The sequence below is a fragment of the Typopeltis vanoorti genome, chromosome 6, assembly GCF_054136105.1.
Source record: "Typopeltis vanoorti isolate ZY-2024b chromosome 6, IOZ_Tvanoo_1.0, whole genome shotgun sequence".
NCBI classification, from domain to species: Eukaryota; Metazoa; Arthropoda; class Arachnida; order Uropygi; family Thelyphonidae; genus Typopeltis; species Typopeltis vanoorti.
The window spans coordinates 142,413,483-142,433,176 of record NC_143554.1 but is presented as its reverse complement, the minus strand read 5'-3'; positions in this window follow the sequence as shown (position 1 = coordinate 142,433,176).

The window sequence follows — 19,694 nt, the reverse complement described above, 5'->3', positions numbered from 1 at the left end:
TATTATTGTTGTAAGATATACGATAGCCTTTCGGGGTAGCAGTTTAATAACTTTGTTGGATATGCCGTCAGGCCCTGGAGCTTTTTTATTCTTTAAATTCTATATAATGTCATAAATTTCAGCTGGGGAAGTAGGTGTGAGTTGGCTGGTACAGGTATCAGGCCGTTTTAACACGTGTCTGTCGTGGCGGTGGTCGTCAACATCGTAACAGATGTCGAAATATAGGAACAATTGATAAAGAAAAGGGTGTGCTAAATAATTTTAACTTATAAATAAAATAATTGTTAAACTTTCGTTTCTATACAAATTTTTTTAAATAACTCTTCAGTTATAGAGTTTTCTTATATTTTTATGAAAAGTATTTTATGGCCAAGGAACTTAATTATCAATATATTCATTCAGTAATTTGCTGTCATTTAGTTTGGTGAGAATGCTTGTATTGCTTTGCGTGTGTGTCTTTAACCATTTGCAACATATAGAAATTGGTTAAATAGGAAACCTTCGTCGATATTTGTTGTATGTTCATGCCAAGAGAGAAAATGATTTGAGGGTTACATTATTACAAAAAAATATTTGACATCTAGAAATGTGTATATTGTAATGAACTAAATATGGGCTAATTGCCTGACTGAAGTGCAGATGCTATTGAAAGCCGTAGATCAGGAGTCAACTGTGTGGAACAAACTATCGGTACAATTGGAGAAATACCATCAAGAAAAGAATATTAAAATACCAAAATATTTTGGTATTTTCTTCTCGGATTTCTTTTGTAAAAAAAAAAAAAATCACAAATTTTGGCTACATCAAGCCTCCAGTAAGCAACGTGGGGAAACAAACTCATCTACCATGGTGGTCTGAACCCACTTCTGTTGCTTCTCTTCTAGTGTTCTCCAGTATAATGGTCGAATATTCACTAGTTGGAGACTTATGAAGGGTACTAACGGGCTCACCAACGTTAAAGCATACAAGTATTTGATTGCCGAAAACTGGACTTCTTTGAAGTTCTCGTTGTCCATGTGACAGTGGTCAAACATCAGTTTCATCCGTCGTAGACTTTCAGGATTAGTGCATTTAAGCAACATACTTAGCTGTCTCTTAAAGAAGGCCTTGATCCGTATTTTAGGCTACACATTTATTATTTCTGCTCTCGTTCACAAATATGTCCATTTACACTTATTTCTTCTATTAATTCAGCGACTCAGCTGAATTTAAGACAATAGCATTCGGAAATAAGGATAAGAGAGGATATGAATATCTGAAATATGAACGATTGACATCAAATATTCTCCACTCCTTTTTTGTCTGTTCCAGGGCAGTTTTTTTTCCCAGATAATATGCGAAATTGAACCTTGAGGTAGGAAAAACAGTAGGTGCTAATGAGCGTCATTGTCCTTTTGAGAATAAAAGTGGCGCTAAGATTCAGCAGAGAGAGATCAAAACGATGCTGAAGTAATGATAGAGGAGAGAAAGGTGAGGCCACAGTTGACCAATTTTAACTGTTCACCCATCGGTAATTCTAAAATGGTCAATTGACTTTTTACGCATTAAACGAAAATTACCAATAAGAAAAAAATACACTAAAACCTAACAAGACTAAACAGATATAAAATGATATTAACAATACAGTACTATAAAAACCAATGTGCCAAGAGATCCCCCCACCCCCTCAAAAGTGATCAACACCACCTCAATATTAGCTTTCGTAGCCCGGGTTTGTTCAGGGCAACCCTCCACCCCCCCCCCCACAAATATTGGAATGAAGAGAAATTAGACTAAATTGACTGAAATAATATAACAGCCATGATTTAAAAAATCGGAAAAATGATGGTACAGATATATACACACGTTAATTATTTTCTGTGTAATATGACGTATGGTTGATGGCCTAAACCATCTCCTTAGGAAACGTTCTCTAGTTCTTTTATTAGGGAACCACTAGAAATACAGTTTCTCTGGTTCTCACGGTACCACCATAGTTCTCCGTATAAATCTCTCAATGTTATCTTTGTATATAAGCCCTTTCTCTCGAACAATTAAAAATGTGTTTTACCTCGTTTTTGAAAGGTGGCCCATCCATTCTTGTCCCAGAGAGCGTTTCTCCATTTGTCGCGTTACGGTTGAAAATTCTCGCTCTATATTTTCGGGAAGTTTGGAGAGAGGCTCCAAGATCCTTTGCATTTGTTAACGACCTCGCGTAGTTCGACACTTAACAGAACTATTTTATGGTTTGTTATTAACTGCCAACCGCCTTGCTGTATCAACGAATGGCTCTAGGTTGCTAGAAATACAAATGTAAACGCAGTCTCGTCAAAACTCCTCCCCACGACATGTGGTACCGGCTCTGCCTAGATTAAGCCTCCGCCAGATGTCAGTGAGGTCGACATTACGACTACATAGTTGCAGCTCCCTAGAACCACACCACCAGCATCAGAACTGTTGTTTCCACCCCACCTTGTCATATCGGTGGTACAGTTCGTTCCCTCCACGATGATATATTGAACCGTAAATTTAGGGTTCTAGGGACATGAAAAATCTACATCGCTGGTGGTGGTGGGTGTTATTAGAGACATAGACAATGAGGAAGCGGATGGTTCTTCCTCCCGCTTCCTCATTGTCAAACACTTCCAGATTATGGAGACTACACGTCCTCCAACAATTTTTTTGGTTCATTGAAAAACCCACCGAATAGGCTGAACAACAAGGATTCCCTTCCCCCTCGCGCAGGGTTCTACCAGACACCAGAAGCTCTGTAAAGGAAAGCTTCTGATAAAGTTTTCAACGTTCCAGAACTGATAAAAATGTGTCTCCTGCAGAAATAGTACATGAATCTGATGAAGTAAAAATAGTCTCTAAACATCGCGCTGTGCGGAGATAGATCGCAAACTGTTGATATTCAAAGGCAACGAGAAAAGGGAACTGTTAATCATGTTAAATTTTTAGTATGGTAAACTCCCTCCCTCCCCCCTTTGACTGTTGGAATTAATATCTCATGTAAGTTATTATCTTCTCTTCCTGAAGATATTGATGAGACAGTTAATATATCGGTTATGGAGAGATTCCACGTTGACACAGGTGTCGTCCGAACCTTCTTTATTAAATATATAAATCACGGGTTAGTCGAACCTGTCTATTGCGGCGAGGAGCGCCTTCCCCGTTATTCCCCCGGAAGAAACTGATTTTGATTGCTCCCGCTTGATTGTTCTTGGAAACTGGAAGAGTTTTTGCTGTATTAGAGGAGGTGGATTTGTGAGACCCTTTTTTTTTGGCACACGATGTGACTTTAGAAGGGGCAGACATCTCCTCCATGTAAATAGATTCTTCCCGGGCTGATTGTTTTGATTTTATTATCTTCTTCTTCTGCGTGATCTGTTTTCCATTTAGTTATTTCCATTTTCCTCTATTGTCTTCCCTTCTGAAGCGGATGATGTTGATGGTGTAGGCGGTTCTTCAGCTACTGTGTCAGTGGTTTTCGTGGTAGAAAGTTTCGGATTCTATTTTAGGGATTTGCTTTTTTTTCCTTGGTTTTTACAAGCGACGTCTTTATCAATTCTGCCCGTTTCATCTTAGAATCAGCTGTTATTGTTGGTAGCGACTAAAAGTCTGGGAGCCCTTTTTATATGCCTTGACGTGTCCATGCTATCTGAGTTTCTTGATATATGTGTGTGGGGGGGGAGGGGGTCGGCAATAGTTAGACAACACTGGGTGGGGGGGGGGGGGGGTGGGGGGGGGGGGGGGTGGGGGGGGGGGGGGGTGGGGGGGGGGGGGGGTGGGGGGGGGGGGGGGTGGGGGGGGGGGGGGGTGGGGGGGGGGGGGGGTGGGGGGGGGGGGGGGTGGGGGGGGGGGGGGGTGGGGGGGGGGGGGGGTGGGGGGGGGGGGGGGTGGGGGGGGGGGGGGGTGGGGGGGGGGGGGGGTGGGGGGGGGGGGGGGTGGGGGGGGGGGGGGGTGGGGGGGGGGGGGGGTGGGGGGGGGGGGGGGTGGGGGGGGGGGGGGGTGGGGGGGGGGGGGGGTGGGGGGGGGGGGGGGTGGGGGGGGGGGGGGGTGGGGGGGGGGGGGGGTGGGGGGGGGGGGGGGTGGGGGGGGGGGGGGGTGGGGGGGGGGGGGGGTGGGGGGGGGGGGGGGTGGGGGGGGGGGGGGGTGGGGGGGGGGGGGGGTGGGGGGGGGGGGGGGTGGGGGGGGGGGGGGGTGGGGGGGGGGGGGGGAAGTTTTCCATACTCTAACTTGCCTGAAAATTAAAGTTAGGTTAAAGTTAATTTGCCTCCCTTTATAAGAGACTCCACCATTCAATCCGTTGGGATCAACTTGATCCAGGTGACATCTTTTGCGTCGCCTAAATGGCTGATGATTTCCTTTAACAGCTCTCTGTCATTCACTTCTTCGTCTCCTGCCACCTGGAATTGCAGTGTATTCGGCCGGCTAAAAGTAGAGGGAGCCATCCGGGCGGACCGAAAAACCTAACCAGGGACTGGGGGGAAAAACGCGTACTGTTGGGAGATGGGGGGAGTGCTGTGTCGTCTCTTGGCCTCAGCTTAAATTACCTATCTCCCTGTAAAGAGGGATCATGTAGGGTAAAGACTGTGATGGAGCCGGTGCTATGTGAATACAGCTAACACCTCCGAAATAAAATCGTGTTTGTTTTTGCCCCAGTCCGGGGTTTTTCGGTCCTGTAGGAAAAAGGTACTGTGGTAGTACCGTTTTTTAAAAAAAAAACGAGTACTGCTCTGTATCTATTATATCAGCTTAATATCCAGTGCCTCATTGAGATATCTGGTTTAGCCGGGCGGCCGAAGTTCTATCTATCTATTCCGAAAAGAACAGATACTACGTTTTCCCTGTAGTCAGGAGCTCTCTATTATACTACGTTTTCCCTGTGGTCAGGAGCTCTCTATTATTAAGTGTTAGCCAAAAGGCAAAGAAGTGGTTAAGAACAGATACTACAAGTTGCTCTAAGCCTAAACGTGAAAGATTACCACGTCTTAGGAAGAAAGAGAAGACTTGTCATCAGTAATCAGCAACACATTTCCGTTTTCAAAACTTTACTTAATAATATATTATTACATTAAGGGTGTTTTAAATATCTTACTGATTATTTATGCATAATTTAAATTTTTTACATTCTATTGATATTTTAATTAAATATGTATATTATATACAATTATTTATAATAAATATTATTCATTTTTGCATTATGCCTTTCATTTTATATTGGCTTTACATATAAATATGCGATCAGTGCATCCCTTATACCAGGGTGTCCGAAATTGTGTTCCACGGAAGTGAATAAGTGTTCCGTGACAAATTATCAAAATTAATATTAATATGAGCCTGGAATGATTTTAAATGCTGCGACAAGTTCGAACATGTTTGAAGATCAGGCGATTCTCATTTTGCGTGTAGATTGTGCGTGTCGGACTTACTCAACCGCCCCCAGTAGTCGAAACCTCCGAGCGTGAGTGAAGTACGGAGGCATCTATTCTAGTATACGTGAGGTCACAAGCAAGGTCAAAGCGATGCAATATAGCCTGCTTCGGCGATAGTGTGCGCTTAGCTTTATATTTCATTTTTTTATATTGATATTGATATTTATATCGATACTCGACTCTAACCAAGGTGTTCCGTTAAAATTTCAGGATTTGTGATTTCAGGATTATATTTTTCATGACTAGAAGTTGTAATAATAATGATAATAATAATTACGAGTGAAAAATCTTATACTAAGATTTTTCACTCGTAAGTGCTTACTGGTTATATCATTTACGAAATCTTTGAATAAGATTGATGCATTTTCCACTATCTGGAATGCTGCAGTGAGCCTCATTTTCCCGTACAGAAATGGGTAGACAGGCATTCTATGCTCTGCAAGGAACAGCATGGGTTTACTATAGGAAGGTCATGTTTTAGTAATTTTCTCATATTTTATAACAATGTTACGGTCGAGTTGGACAACGCGAATAGATACACTATAATAATGTTTTTCTGAAGCATTTGATAGTATACCACACGAAAGGCTGTTGCATAAACTTGACAATATGGGGTTGGAATATAATCTCTTGACTTGGATCAGAGGATGGTTGACAGACAGATATGAAACAGTGGGCGTGAATCTGCCAGATTGAAAGTAACCAGTGGTGGATCTCAGGGTTCAGTCCTTGGGCCATTATTGTTCAATCTATATATTAAAAACAACAGGCGGGGTCTATCATCAGATGTGCAATTGTTTGCTGATGATGCGAAGTAGGCAGGGAAATCAGGGATGCTACTGATACTCAGCAATTACAAAATGATTTGAAGAGACTGGAAATTTGGGCAAACGAAAATGGCTCTCGGTTTAATGTTAGTAAGTGTAAAGTTATGCACTTTGGCGTGCATCCAGCGGCATATTATATTAGCGGGGTTATGCTACAAAAAACTGAAGAGGCAACGGATCTTGGTGTATTGGTGGATAAGAATTTAAAGTTCAAAGGTCACATAACAATAGTTTTGCAAATACAACTCAGAGGATGATTTCTATGCTGAAGCGAACCTTGACATGTAAGGACAAGGAGTTATTTTGCCTTTTTATAAGGCTCTTTGATAAGATCACACCTAGATTACTGTGCGCAGATTTGGTCTTCCGGATTCCAACGGGATAAAGAAACCGTGAAAAGGGTGCAAAAAAAAGTTACAAAGAATATATCCGGATTAAGGGATTTAGATTGAAGATAGATTGCGAAATCTGGTTAACAGGGGAAAACGGAGTGATATGATAGAGGTCTATAAACTTTAAAATGGGTGTTATAGCATTTTCAAATTATGAAATTTTTCCTTATGTGGAAGGCGAGAGAGAACACGGGGGCATCCATGGAAGTTATGTTTATTCACAGAAAGAGGTAAGAGCTAGGTTTTTCTCCCAGAGAACAATTGAGTGAGTGGAATAGTTTGCCTTTAGGGGTAGTGAGTGCATCTAGTGTGAATGAATTTAAGGGAAGGTATGATAGCGGGTTTGAGTGATTTATAGTCTCCGTCGATGAGTCCTCGACTCTTTGGAGGTTTTAAATAATAATAATAATAATAATAATAATAATAATAATAATAATATTATTATTATTATTATTATTATTATTATTTATTTTTTTTTAACATTTTTTTTATTTCTCAGATAAATTACATACATTTTAGGAACACAATTATGCATAACAAATACTTTCTCGTAAAAAAGTTTTTTAAATAATAATAATAACAATAACTGTTTAGAACGTATATTATTATAATATTCATAATGGTGATTATTACAGATGTTTCTTTGCAATTCCTACACTCTCCATATACAATATCAATGGATATAATCACTCTATATTGCGTAGTTTTGTAACAGTTATTACTTACATTTGTTTCCATATGATACTTACATTACATACATTGGTTTACATGTGATACGTACATTACATGCATTGGATTACATGTGATACGTACATTATATGCATTTGGTTACTTATGATACATCTTGGATGAGAACTAATTTCTCTGCTTTTATCCTCGAAGCTTATATGTAAGCTTATATGGAAGCTGCGAAATCTATGATTGAGAAATTCGCGCGCACGCACGCACGCACGCACGCACACACACACACACACACACACACACACACACACACACACACACACACACACACACACACACACACACACACACACACACACACACACACACACACACACGTGGTGCAATAAGAAGCCATTCTTCAACAATGGACGCTTCCTTTTGACGTGCTGCACCATTGTCCGTAAAACATCCGCATAATATGAGCCGTTTATAGTATTCCCAGGTTCTACAGCGTGTTGGCACACAGTGCCATCGTAGTCAAAAAACATTATGGTCATAACTTTACCAGCCGATTTTACAGTTTTTGCTTTCTTGGAGGTAGGCGAAGACGGATGCTTCCATTCACTGCTTTGTTGTTTCATTTTAGGGTATTAGTGATACAACCAAGCTTCATCTGCTGTAATGATGCGTTTTAAGAAGTTGTCGCCTTCTTTTTCCAGTCTTTATTTCAATTCTGTACACACATCCACTCGATGCTGCATTTGCTCCGGTGTGAAGAGTTTGGGAATCCATCAGGCGCAGAAACGTTTCAGTCACAAATGCTTCAGCCATGATTGAGTGAACACTTCCCACAGAAATATTCAGCACAACATGCAGCTGGCGTACTCTAATTCTGCGATCCTCCTTGATGATAATCGCTACAGTGTTGATCATCGTCTCTTTCATGGAAGTTGAAGGTCTTCCCTCACGTTCAAGATCTGCCACATTTTGCCTTCCTTCCTTAAAAGTTTTATGCCAGCGAAAAACACTTGTCCTCGACAGCGCTTCATCGTGGAAAGCTTCGCGTATCATGTTAAAAGTGTCCGATGCCGATTTTTGCAAACGCATACAAAATTCAATCGCATAAAGCTGTTCCAAGGACACTTCCATTTCGACGACTGGTCGCGGTCGTAGGTGCGCCGAAACAAGCTTGTGTTTAGTCATGTGATACTCTGGCACATCGGCTAGTATACGCCACCTATCAACCTCTTTGGTCAATACAGACAGCAACATTTCTTTATTCCACAGAAATTAATATTGTGATGAGTGGTTTCGCGACAGTAAAATTAGTCTTATTACTTATTGAACAGCCCTCGTATATAAAGTTGTTATTTTCTCTTTGTTCCCAAAAGATCAGTTTTATCATTTTGTACTGTAGTGCCATTAATCTATTTAATTTGTAGGGTGCACAGAAAGCATACGTTGTTATAGCGTATCTTTTTATATTTTGGCATAGTGCTTTCTATATTAGTGTTTTTAAGCATATGGGGACTATGTCTTTTAACCTGTAGAGTTTGCCACTTATTGTTCGGAGTTTGTTTTGTAGATGGTTTATATGGCTATTCCAGTTCATATTTGCATCGAAGTAAATTCCAAGGTATCGTATTGTTTCAACCTGAGTGATTGTAGTGGTTTTACTGTTCTATGTGTTTTTTATGTTGGAAAGTGGATTTTGGATGGTTATATATTTGTTATCAACTGGTCGCGTCAGTGGATTTCTGAATATCATCAATTTTGTCTTTTCTGAGTTTAGGTGTATGGAGTTTTTCGTGAGCCAGTCTATGATCAGATTTATGTCATGTTGCATATTTGTTTGGGCTATGCTTGCGTTATTGTGTATGAATATTATTGCTGAATCGTTTGCGTATTGGAATATCTTACCTTTGAGTGGTAGCTGATTAATATCGTGCGTGTAATTGTTAAATAGGGTTGGGGAGAATACACCTCCCTGTGGTACTCCACACGTTACTGGTAGCTCTCTGCTTCGGTTTGATCCGATAAGTGTGATATGCTTTCTATTTTGAATGTAGTTTGTAAACCACCTGTGAAGAGGCTCGTCTATTCCAACATGCCTCAGCTTTTCTAACAAGGTTTGATGTGTGAGTGTATCGAATGCTTTAGTTAGATCAATAAAGACTACCTTTAGTTAGATCAACAAAGACTACTATGATTGCTGAATAGGAGCTTTGTATCCAGAATCACTCCGAGATATTTGACTTCCGCCTGCCATGGAATCTTAACTCCCAAAAGATAAATGTTCTCCATATTTTGGATTTTCTTTCTTGTAAGCAGTATGGCTGAACTTTTCTGGGGGTTTTCCGAAGAAAAGCATTTACCGACAAAGCCCCTCACCGGCTGTGCTGAAAACAAATTTTTCAGGAGACTCAAATTGCTCCCTTAAGGCAAACACCTTAAGAGAGCGAACTCATATTAGCCCCCCCCCACACCACCACAGATTTCATCCCCTATTTTGAGGCCTCATCAGTGAATAGCTAGACTAAATAAATACCAAAGGGTATAGGGAAAAGAACTTAAATACTCTGCTATACGAGCTGTCAAAAATGTGCACCCATTAAGTTACTTAAATATAAAGAGCCAATAGGCTTCATTTCGGCGATATATAAACATTATTTAAATTACGGGGATATTAAATCCCACACAATCCCAATCAGAGAGTTTCATGCCGATTATAGTATAATAAATTATAAAAGTATTGACGACTACTAGCGTGAGCTAATTCACCTACTCCAAGTACATAGTACAAACTCGAGCAACTCGCAGCAAAAGTGGTAAAGTTCTGATCGCTATTCTTGGTATTTTCCATAATGTAAAACACATTTCCTAGGAAATGTATGCTGTTATTACATTATGGTGGGAGGTCACTACCCAGACCGGTTTCAGTCTTTATTGAGGCTTCATCAGTGAGTAGCTAGACCAAATTAATACCAAAGGGTATAGCGAAAAGAACTTAAATACTCTGCTATACGAGCTGTCAAAAAGGTGCACTCATTAAGTTACTTAAATAAAAAGAGTCGATAGGCTTCATTTCGGAAGGTGTAAGATATTTCAAATATCTTACAGCTTCTTTTGAAATACCTGTGGTCTCAGCAATTTCACGCCTTTGACTCGCTGGTCATCCAATCCCATATCGTGCACTTGATCAATGATTTCTGGTGTTGTTACACTTTTTGAACGTCCTTCACGTGAATCATCATCAAGGCTGCTACTTTTAAGGGTGCTGTTTTAACTTCATTTCATTGAGGGGGGAAAAATAGCAGTTTAACTACAGGTGTGAATGTATTACTGATTTTATGCTTCTTAAGATTGTTTTCTTAGTCGTAATGGAACTGACGTACAGAGAGTGATATGCCCTTTGATCTCACAGTTAACATTTATTTTACCATCCTCGTGGATGAGACAGATGTCTTCTTTCAGATCGGTAAATGTGCTTCAGAAATGGCATATTCGATTCCGTACCAAGGAATCGAATTTACCTAATTCTACCTGGTTTAATGAAACTGCGATCTCAGGCTTTTATTATTTTTATGAGTCACCTTTTTTTTTAATGTCATTAATTATGAATGACCTTGAAAGTATCTGTTAGTGTGTAATGGTTTCTATGTATGCTGTAATTTTAGCAGCTCATTTCAAAATATGTAATTAATAAACATACCTCTTAAAACTATAATTTTTAAAAAGTACAATAATATTTTCTTAATAAAGTTGCTGAAGTATATCCTGGAGCAATTTTAAATCATCTGAATAATCAGCTTCTGGAAGTCAAAATCCTGGATAACTCCTTCAATCCATTGCATCCGTGATGAATATTCAGAAGTGAGCTTACTTTTCAATAGAAGCTGTTCGCATTGAAACAAAAAGGAAATCCGTTCTCTATAAATTAATATCCAAAATTCTCAGAGGAAATTCATTACTTTCGATAGAAACCTAAACAGCTTCTAATATAAAATATCAGTTCTATTGTCAGTGTGGTAGAACGCATTCGGTTCAGTCGTTTATGATTTTCTTTAACCATAAAATATTCGAACCTTTCAAACCTTGATTTGTTTAATCTTAACTTAACTTGGTGCTATTTAAATATATCAAGCGCATGTCTAGCAGTGGAAGTGGCATGTGCCGTCCATGGCGCTAGAATGCCCAAAGAAAGAGCCTCGTAAGTTCAATTATAGTTACCAACTACAGCAACTTTCACTAAGCCTTTTTTCGAATGGTTCCATAGTTAGTCGATCTCTTGCAATGGTAAGAGTATTTCTTTTTCTCCCGGAAACTGGGGTTTTTCTTTCCAGCATTTTTAATTTATGGAAATGAGAGATAAAATCACAAGAACTGTGGAAAAAGGTGGAGTGTTTTAATTTAAATTTGTTTCTTTTTTTACATAATTTGTTGCGATTCTTTAATATTTTTATTCGTGTTATTTACTTTTATTTCATTAATGCATCTCATCATTCGATGTGTATGTTTTCTTTTTCTTTTGTCTTATCTTAAAAATGATTTCCATACTATTCTTTTTGGCTCACTATCTAAATATATTGGACTAACTTTTATTTATTTATTTATTTATTTTTAAAATGGAGAAAAGATATTTTTTTTTAATCTTTTCATGAGTTGTGAAAACGAAAACGAAGGAACTATTTTACATACTAAGATTCATATAGCATCTTAGTATGCGTAACTAAATGCTGGGTTTGAAACATAAGCAATTTAAATCTTAAGACAAAATAATTATATCGTACAGACAAAAGAAGTGAGTGACACAACTTGCTTGTAATTATACTTTACTTCTATCTTTTTCGAACTGCATTATTAAAAAATAAAACCGAGATTGTTAAAAATTAATATCATTAACAGAAATCAAGTGCTTTATTATTGAATTCATGGGTGTTCCAGAAAAAAGAACCCTTATTACTGATTTATCTACTTAAGTAATTGATAATTTACGTACATACGTATATGATAAACATTTAGTTCACTCATCTACCAAAAAAAAAAAAACATACAGTAACCTTGTATTCCATTTATTATTTCAAATAGATATTAGGTGTATGGTGTAAATTGTAAATTTTAAAGACTTTTAAGTTGTTTTCCATTTATATGAAATATTCTAATAGGATTAAAAGGATAAATTATTTTTTATTAACTAGGTATTTGTTGCTAAATTTCTGGAAAACTTTATACGTTTTGTTGTCACATTTCTCTATACTACTTGTGTTAAAAACAGTATCGGCAAATACTGACATGTTGTCATCAATTACATTCCATTGTTAGATTCACCATCCATTCACTGTTCAAACAAGGAGACCTCCAAGAACATACACAAAAGTCAATTGGCTCTGTAACGCAGTTTAGAGAAGACAAGATTCTTGAAATCGAAAAGATACGAGTTCGATTCTCCTTATGAGGAAAGTATTCTTTTCATGATCTTTTTTAGATGAAAGTTTAGCCAATGTCTTACTAGTATCTCCTGAAAACTGGTCAGGAGAAACAAAGTAGTTGTGAACAAAGTAGAGAAAACGTAGTTGTGTCTTCACCCAACTACTGCTAGGAGGAAACCAGAATAAGGATAGTTCGTCCGAGCAGCACATGAAATACTAACCGCGAATTAGGTAGTTCTGGCAATAGTTGTGTGAAGATAGAGTATCCTTTTGCAATGAGTTCGTAGTATTACCAGGTAATACAGATGATGATGATAGTATGCTAATAATAATAATAATAATAATAATAATAATAATAATAATAATAATAATAATACTCTTGACTTGTGCCCTACAGTATAACTATAAGGAGATGGTCTCTCATTTACCCGGCATGAAAGCAGACAGTTTGAGCATTTTCCAACTTGGTATACGTATAAAATCAAGTTGTCATGATGTTTATGAAATAATCGTGCATATAAAATCACGTTTTCATGATTTTTTCGAAATACTCGTACACATATGTTTATATTTATATATACATACATAAAAAATCAAGTTTTCATGATGTTTATGAAATACACGTGCACATATGTTTATATATACATACATACAGGAGAAACAATGATAATACAGTGAAAACATCACCAAATATAACTTCACCAAACTTATAGTCCTTATAAGGACTGGCTTAAAGGGGCGAAGCAAGAATGCTTTTCATCTTCCCCGTTATCTGTAGACGACAGTGTAGGGATAAGGTGTTATTGAGATATTAAAGCTCTGATCATGGCAGGAGGGTAAACGCAATAGCCGAGCCTCAGTTAGAACCTCATTGGCTGCAGCATTGCCATCCATTACCCTCCAAGGGTATTGGATTGAATGAACGAAACAATCTCAATACTCTATACCCTCACCAAACTTATCTTATAGTTCTTATAAGAACTGGGCGATGGACTGAGTCCTTGACTCTTTATCCCGTCATCTGAATGAAGAAAATCTGTGTGGATGGAGTGTTATTGAGCTAAAAAGCTCTAGTCATGGCTGGGTAGCGGAAATAGCCGAGCCTCAGTTAAAAGTTGATTGGCTACAGCATTGCTATTTGTTACCCTGGAAGTCCTAAACAGGACTTTTTACTTGTAGTCATCCTAATCCCCTCACCAATCTTATATAATCCTTATAAGGACTGGCTTAAAAGGGCGAAGCAAGAATGCTTTTCATCTTCGCCGTTATCTGTAGAGGACAGTGTAGGAATAGGATGTTATTGAGCAATTAAAGCTCTGATCATGGCAGGAGGGTAACAGCAATAGCCGAGCCTCAGTTAAAATTTCATTGGCTACAGCACTGCCATCAATTGCCCTCCAAAGGTATTGGATTGAATGAATCAATCACCGCATATCACGGTCGATTGATTGCCCCAATATAATCAAGCAACTTAACGTCTTAAAGTTCTTAAAAGAACTGGGCGATGGATTGAGTCCTTGACTCTTCATCCCGTCATCTGAATGAAGCTAATCTGTGTGGATGGAGTGTTATTGAGCTAAAAAGCTCTAGTCATGGCTGGGTAACGGCAATAGCCGTTACCCAGGGGCGTTTCTAAAACGGTCGTTGATTTTTCACTTTAAAAAAATGGAAAAATCCTAAAAAGGAAACATGTAACAAAACAAACAAAAACAGTACAGAGAAAAGCAAAAATTGAAAGGTAAATTTAGGGGTGGAGGAAGGATCTGGCCCGAGTGATGCAGCTCACAAGGAACTGCATCGCCTCTCTGTAAGTCTTCGCCGCTCGGGTTCTCAGGTCCTCCCCCACCTGTGGGGAAACCGGTGAAGCTGTGTACAGAAACCCCACAAGGTGGTTACTGTGTCTTTGTTTTGTTGTGGGAAGTTATTACTCTTTTGGCCATCTCATTTCCCTTGGCCATGTCTAGTTTGCAGAGAGCTATGAAGAACGCCGAAGCGGCCTCCTCGTGTAAATCTTGGGCTACCACTACCTGTTCAGGGGTGACTTTGCTGATGTCATCAACGAAGATGTCACCCCATTTTGCTCTGACGATGTCAGATCCATGTTTCCCTGTGAGGAGGAGTTCAGGTTCTCCTATTTTTTTAATCGCTTCTTTGAATTTTTCCGCCATCCCTGGGATACCTCTGATGAGTTGGCTGAGAGTCTCCCCTGCTTTCGCGGGAGGGACTTCTGGGTGGGCGGTCTCAGATACTTTTGCTGTTTTGGGCGTTACCAACTCTTCTTCCTGTGGGCTTAATAGCCGTTTGAAGGGGTTGGTATTCACCTCCATCTTTCCTTCTTCCCTATCTATATCTGTATTAGTATCTATATTGGTATTGATGGTTTCAATAACGACTGTTTCTTTTTGTTGGATTTTACTGCTTGTGGAAGTTTTTTCCCCCTTACGGTTTTTCTTAGACGTGGAGGTATGGATTTCCGTTATATGAGGAGCACCCACGAAAGGAGGAGAATCTTCCTGTGCTGTGTCATTTCCATTGCTTGGTGGAGTTGCTGGCATGATTGCACCACACCACTGATCCTCTCAGCAAGGGTTCTGGATGGGCATGTGTCCACTTTGTGGTAAATGACCCCACATTTCAGGCAAGCTGACTCACAGTTTTCTCGGTTTTGGCCTGCTTTGAGGCAGTTTTTACATTTCACTCTAGGACAGTCCGCCCCAAGGTGAATGAAGGCACCACATCTAAAACATTGTTTTTTTACACCAGGGTAGTTTATCATTACTCTGGCGGATCCAATAATAATGAAGTTGGGAACGGGCGTTTTCATCTCGAGGGAGATGTGGACTTCACCCGACTTCCATTTGGGGTTTTATGCGTCATTTAGGACTTCCACCTTGTGTACAACGCCCCATTTCCCGAATATTTCGTGGATGATCTTTACATCGCTTTCAATATATTCTAAAGGGAATATCGGGATTCTAAGTAGTTTGGCAATGCTCCTTACCAAAAATGGAACTATTGTTTTTCCATTACACTCGAATCCTGCAAGTAGTTTGTCTCTTGTTTGTTCACTCCTTACTACTACTCGGATGAGGCCAAAAGGGAATAAAACCAAAAATCTGCTCAGTGCCGACGCTTTTGATGAGGGCTTTGGCCAAACATCGAGGTCGAAGGTCAGCTTCAACTTCGATTGCAATGGTGGGGGCTAAGCTATTCCCACCACCGAGTGTGTTATTCTTGCGCCAGTTGGGGGTTTATTCTTTATCTGCTGCTGTAGTTTATTATCGAGTGCCTCTTATGAGACGCTTTCTCGACTGTCGATAATAACTGAGCTAACATATACTATACTACAATTTGCGCTTAGCTAAACAATTTGCTAATCACCTATGAGAAAAGATCACAAAAATGAACGCTAACCATACTACAGAAATGATCCTGTCAAGTATGATCTCTCATCAGTAAGTAGATCTGGTTAATAATAAATAATTTGTGAGTTCAACAAATCTTCATCATCGGCCTGTAGTGTAAGATAGGCTGAGAGTCAGCAGATAGTAGGAGAGGAAATAACGATAGAGTGCATAGTGGTAGGGTAGGTTAAAGAGGCCTCAGTTGACCTGTTTTAGCTGTTTGCCCCCCAGGGGCGTTTCTAAAACGGTCGTTGATTTTTCACTTTACAAAAAAAAAAAAATCCTAAAAAGGAAACATGTAACAAAACAAAAACGTACACAGAAAAGCAAAAATTGAAAGTTAAACTTAGAGGTGGAGGAAGGATCTGGCCCGAGTGATGCAGCTCACAAGGAACTGCACCGCCTCGCTGTAAGCCTTCGCCGCTCGGGTTCTCAAGATCTCCCCCACCTGTGATAGCTGAAACCGGTGAAGCTGTGTACAGAAACACCACAAGGTGGTTACTGTGTCTTTCTTTTGTTGTGGGCAGTTATTATTCTTTTGTTTACCTCACTTCCCTTGGCCATGTCTAGTTTGCAGAGAGCTATGAAGAACGCTGAAGCTGCCTCCTCGTCTAAATCCTGGGCTACCTCTACTTGCTCAGGGGTGATTTTGCTGATGTCATCAACGAAAATGTCACCCCATTTTGCGCTGACGATATCAGATCCATGTTCTCCTGTGAGGAGGAGTTCACTTTCTCCTATTTTTTTAATCGCTTCTTTGAATTTTTCCGCCATCCCTGGGATACCTCTGATGAGATGGCTGAGAGTCTCCCCTGCTTTCGCATGAGGGACATCTGGGTGGGTGGTCTCAGATACTTTTACTGTTTTGGGCATTACCAACTCTTCTTCCTGTGGGCTTAATTGCCGTTTGGAGAAGTTGTTGTTCACCTCCATCTTTCCTTCTTCCCTGTCTATATCATCTGTATTAGTATCTATATTGGTATTGATGGTTTCAATAGCGACTGTTTCTTCTTGTTGGATTTTACTGCTTGTGGAAGTTTTTTTCCCCTTTCGGTTTTTCCTAGACGTGGAGGTATGGATTTCTGTTATATCAGGAGCAGCCTCGAAAGGATGAGAAGCTTCCTGTGGTGTGTCATTTCCTTTGCTTGGTGGAGTTGCTGGCGTGATTGCACCACCCATCCTCTCAGCAAGGGTTCTGGATGGGCATGTGTCAATTTTGTGGCCAATTACCCCACATTTCAGGCAAGCTGACTCGCAGTTTTCTTGGTTGTGGCCTGCTTTGAGACAGTTTTTACATTTCATCTAGGACAGTCCGCCCCAAGGTGAGTGAAAGCACCACATCTAAAACATTGTTTTTTTACACCAGGGTAATTTATCATTACTCTGGCGGATCCAATAATAATGAAGTTGGGAACGGGCGTTTTCATCTCGAGGGAGATGTGGACTTCACCCGACTTCCATTTGGGGTTTTCTGCATCATTTAGGACTTCTACCTTGTGTATAACGCCCCATTTTCCGAATATTTCGTGGATGATCTTTACATCCGTTTCAATTTCGTGGATGATCTTTACATCCGTTTCAATATATTCTAAAGGGAATATGGGGATTCTAAGTAGTTTGGTAATGCTGCCTACCAAAAATGGAACTATTGTTTTTCCATTACATTCGAATCCTGCAAGTAGTTTGTCTCGTGTTTGCTCACTCGTTACTACTACTTGGAAGTGGCCACCACCAAAGGGAGTAAACCCAAAAATCTGCTCAGCGCCGACGCTTTCGATGAGGTCTTTACCCAAACTTCGAGGTCGTAGATCAGCTTCCACTTCGATTCCAAGGGTCCGCATACACGGCAAAGCCATGCTAGTGAGGGGGGGGGGTGCTAAGCTATTCTCACCACCGAGTGTGTTGTTCTTGCCCCAGTGTGGGGTTTATTCTGAATCTGCTGCTGTAGTTTATTATCAAGTGCCTCTATGAGACGCTTTGCCGATAATAACTGAGCTAACATATACTATACTACAATTTGCGCTTAGCTAAACAATTTGCTAATCACTTATGGGGAAAGTTCAGAAAAATGAACTATACACTTAATCTTAGCCAAATGGCCGAGAGAAAAAAAAAATAAATAAATTTTGTGAGTTCAACGTATCTCATCATTGGCCTGTGGAGTAAGATAGGCTGAGATTCAGCAGATAGTAGGAGAGGAAATAAAGATAGAGTGCATAGTAGTAGAGTAGATGAAAGAGGCCTCAGCTGACCTGTTTTAGCTGTTGACCCCCCAGGGGTGCTTCTAAAACGGTCGTTGATTTTTCACTTTTAAAAAGGAAAAATCCTGAAAAGGAAAAAAAAATGAGAGACTAAGCAAATTTAACAAGTGTAAATAAATCTAAAGACTATGTGGAAGACAATTCTATAGAGGAATGAGTTTGCCGAGCAAACCCAGAACAGTATAACCAGGAAAAGAAGGGATATGACCTGGCCCGGAAGACCCCGCCCAGAAAAGGGCTTGGGACCACCTCGATGTTGGCCTTCGCAGTCCGGGTTTGTTCAGGTCAACCCCAACCTGGGGACAGAAAAACTTTCAACTGTGAAAGGACTAGACCTACCTGTGGGTTAAACGCTGATCAGGAAGGAAGATCGAGATAGCGTCAACACCTACAACTTGAAGGTGTTATAGGTGCAGACACAACCGGATTCCCCCCTGTATGATCTGGCAGATGGTTGGTGGATCACACCATCTCCTCAGGAACCGCTCTTCTCCCCGTAAGTACCTTTCCTGCTCCAGGAAGCGGCGGAGGTAGGCTGAGAGGCAGTTCTTAACACGGAGATAGATGCGATCCCCCTCGTTAAGAAGGTTTTTTTTCCTGGTTTTCCAAATGTGGTGCTTAATCACATTTATTAGGAAAATCAGGTGTTTCTTGTTTTTGGTGACTGGGGGAGGAAACTGTAGAAAGACTATTTCGGGGAATGTGAGCGCTGGGATCGCAAGCACCTCAGCCAGTCTGTGCCAAACACGCTGTGCTGGCGGGCAGTGAAAGAAGAGGTGCCACACGGTTTCTATCGCACCGCAGACGTCGAAGAAGGGGTTGCATGGTCGCGGGTTGTAAGCTGATTTTACGAGTTTCACCGGGAGTCTGCCGTAGGCGATTCTCCAGGCTAAGTCCCGGTGAAATGGTTGCCCCCAGCTGTTTTTTATGTTGGTGAACAGCACCTATTCGTTTGTGCCCAGATCGGGTTTTTCCCAGTCAAAACTGTCAAAAATTTTCAAGTACAGCTTGTTTGGGCTGAGCTGAAGCACTCGAACTCCATCCGTTGCCAATTTTTTAAAAAGTTTACATATTGTGTAGTACCACTCAGGCACCGTCTCTGCACATGGTCCGGCGTGGCCAGTGATCCCGAAGTAGGGTAGGAAAAATCCTAAGAAGTATTTCATCAGATTGCCGGAAGGGTGATTTGATGCCAGTGCTTTCCGTATGGTCTGAGCAGCGTTGGTTAGGTGGCAGTATTTGAGGATTGGCAGGGCGAATCCCCCTTGTGTGTGTGGGGGGGGGAAGATGGAGAAATGCCC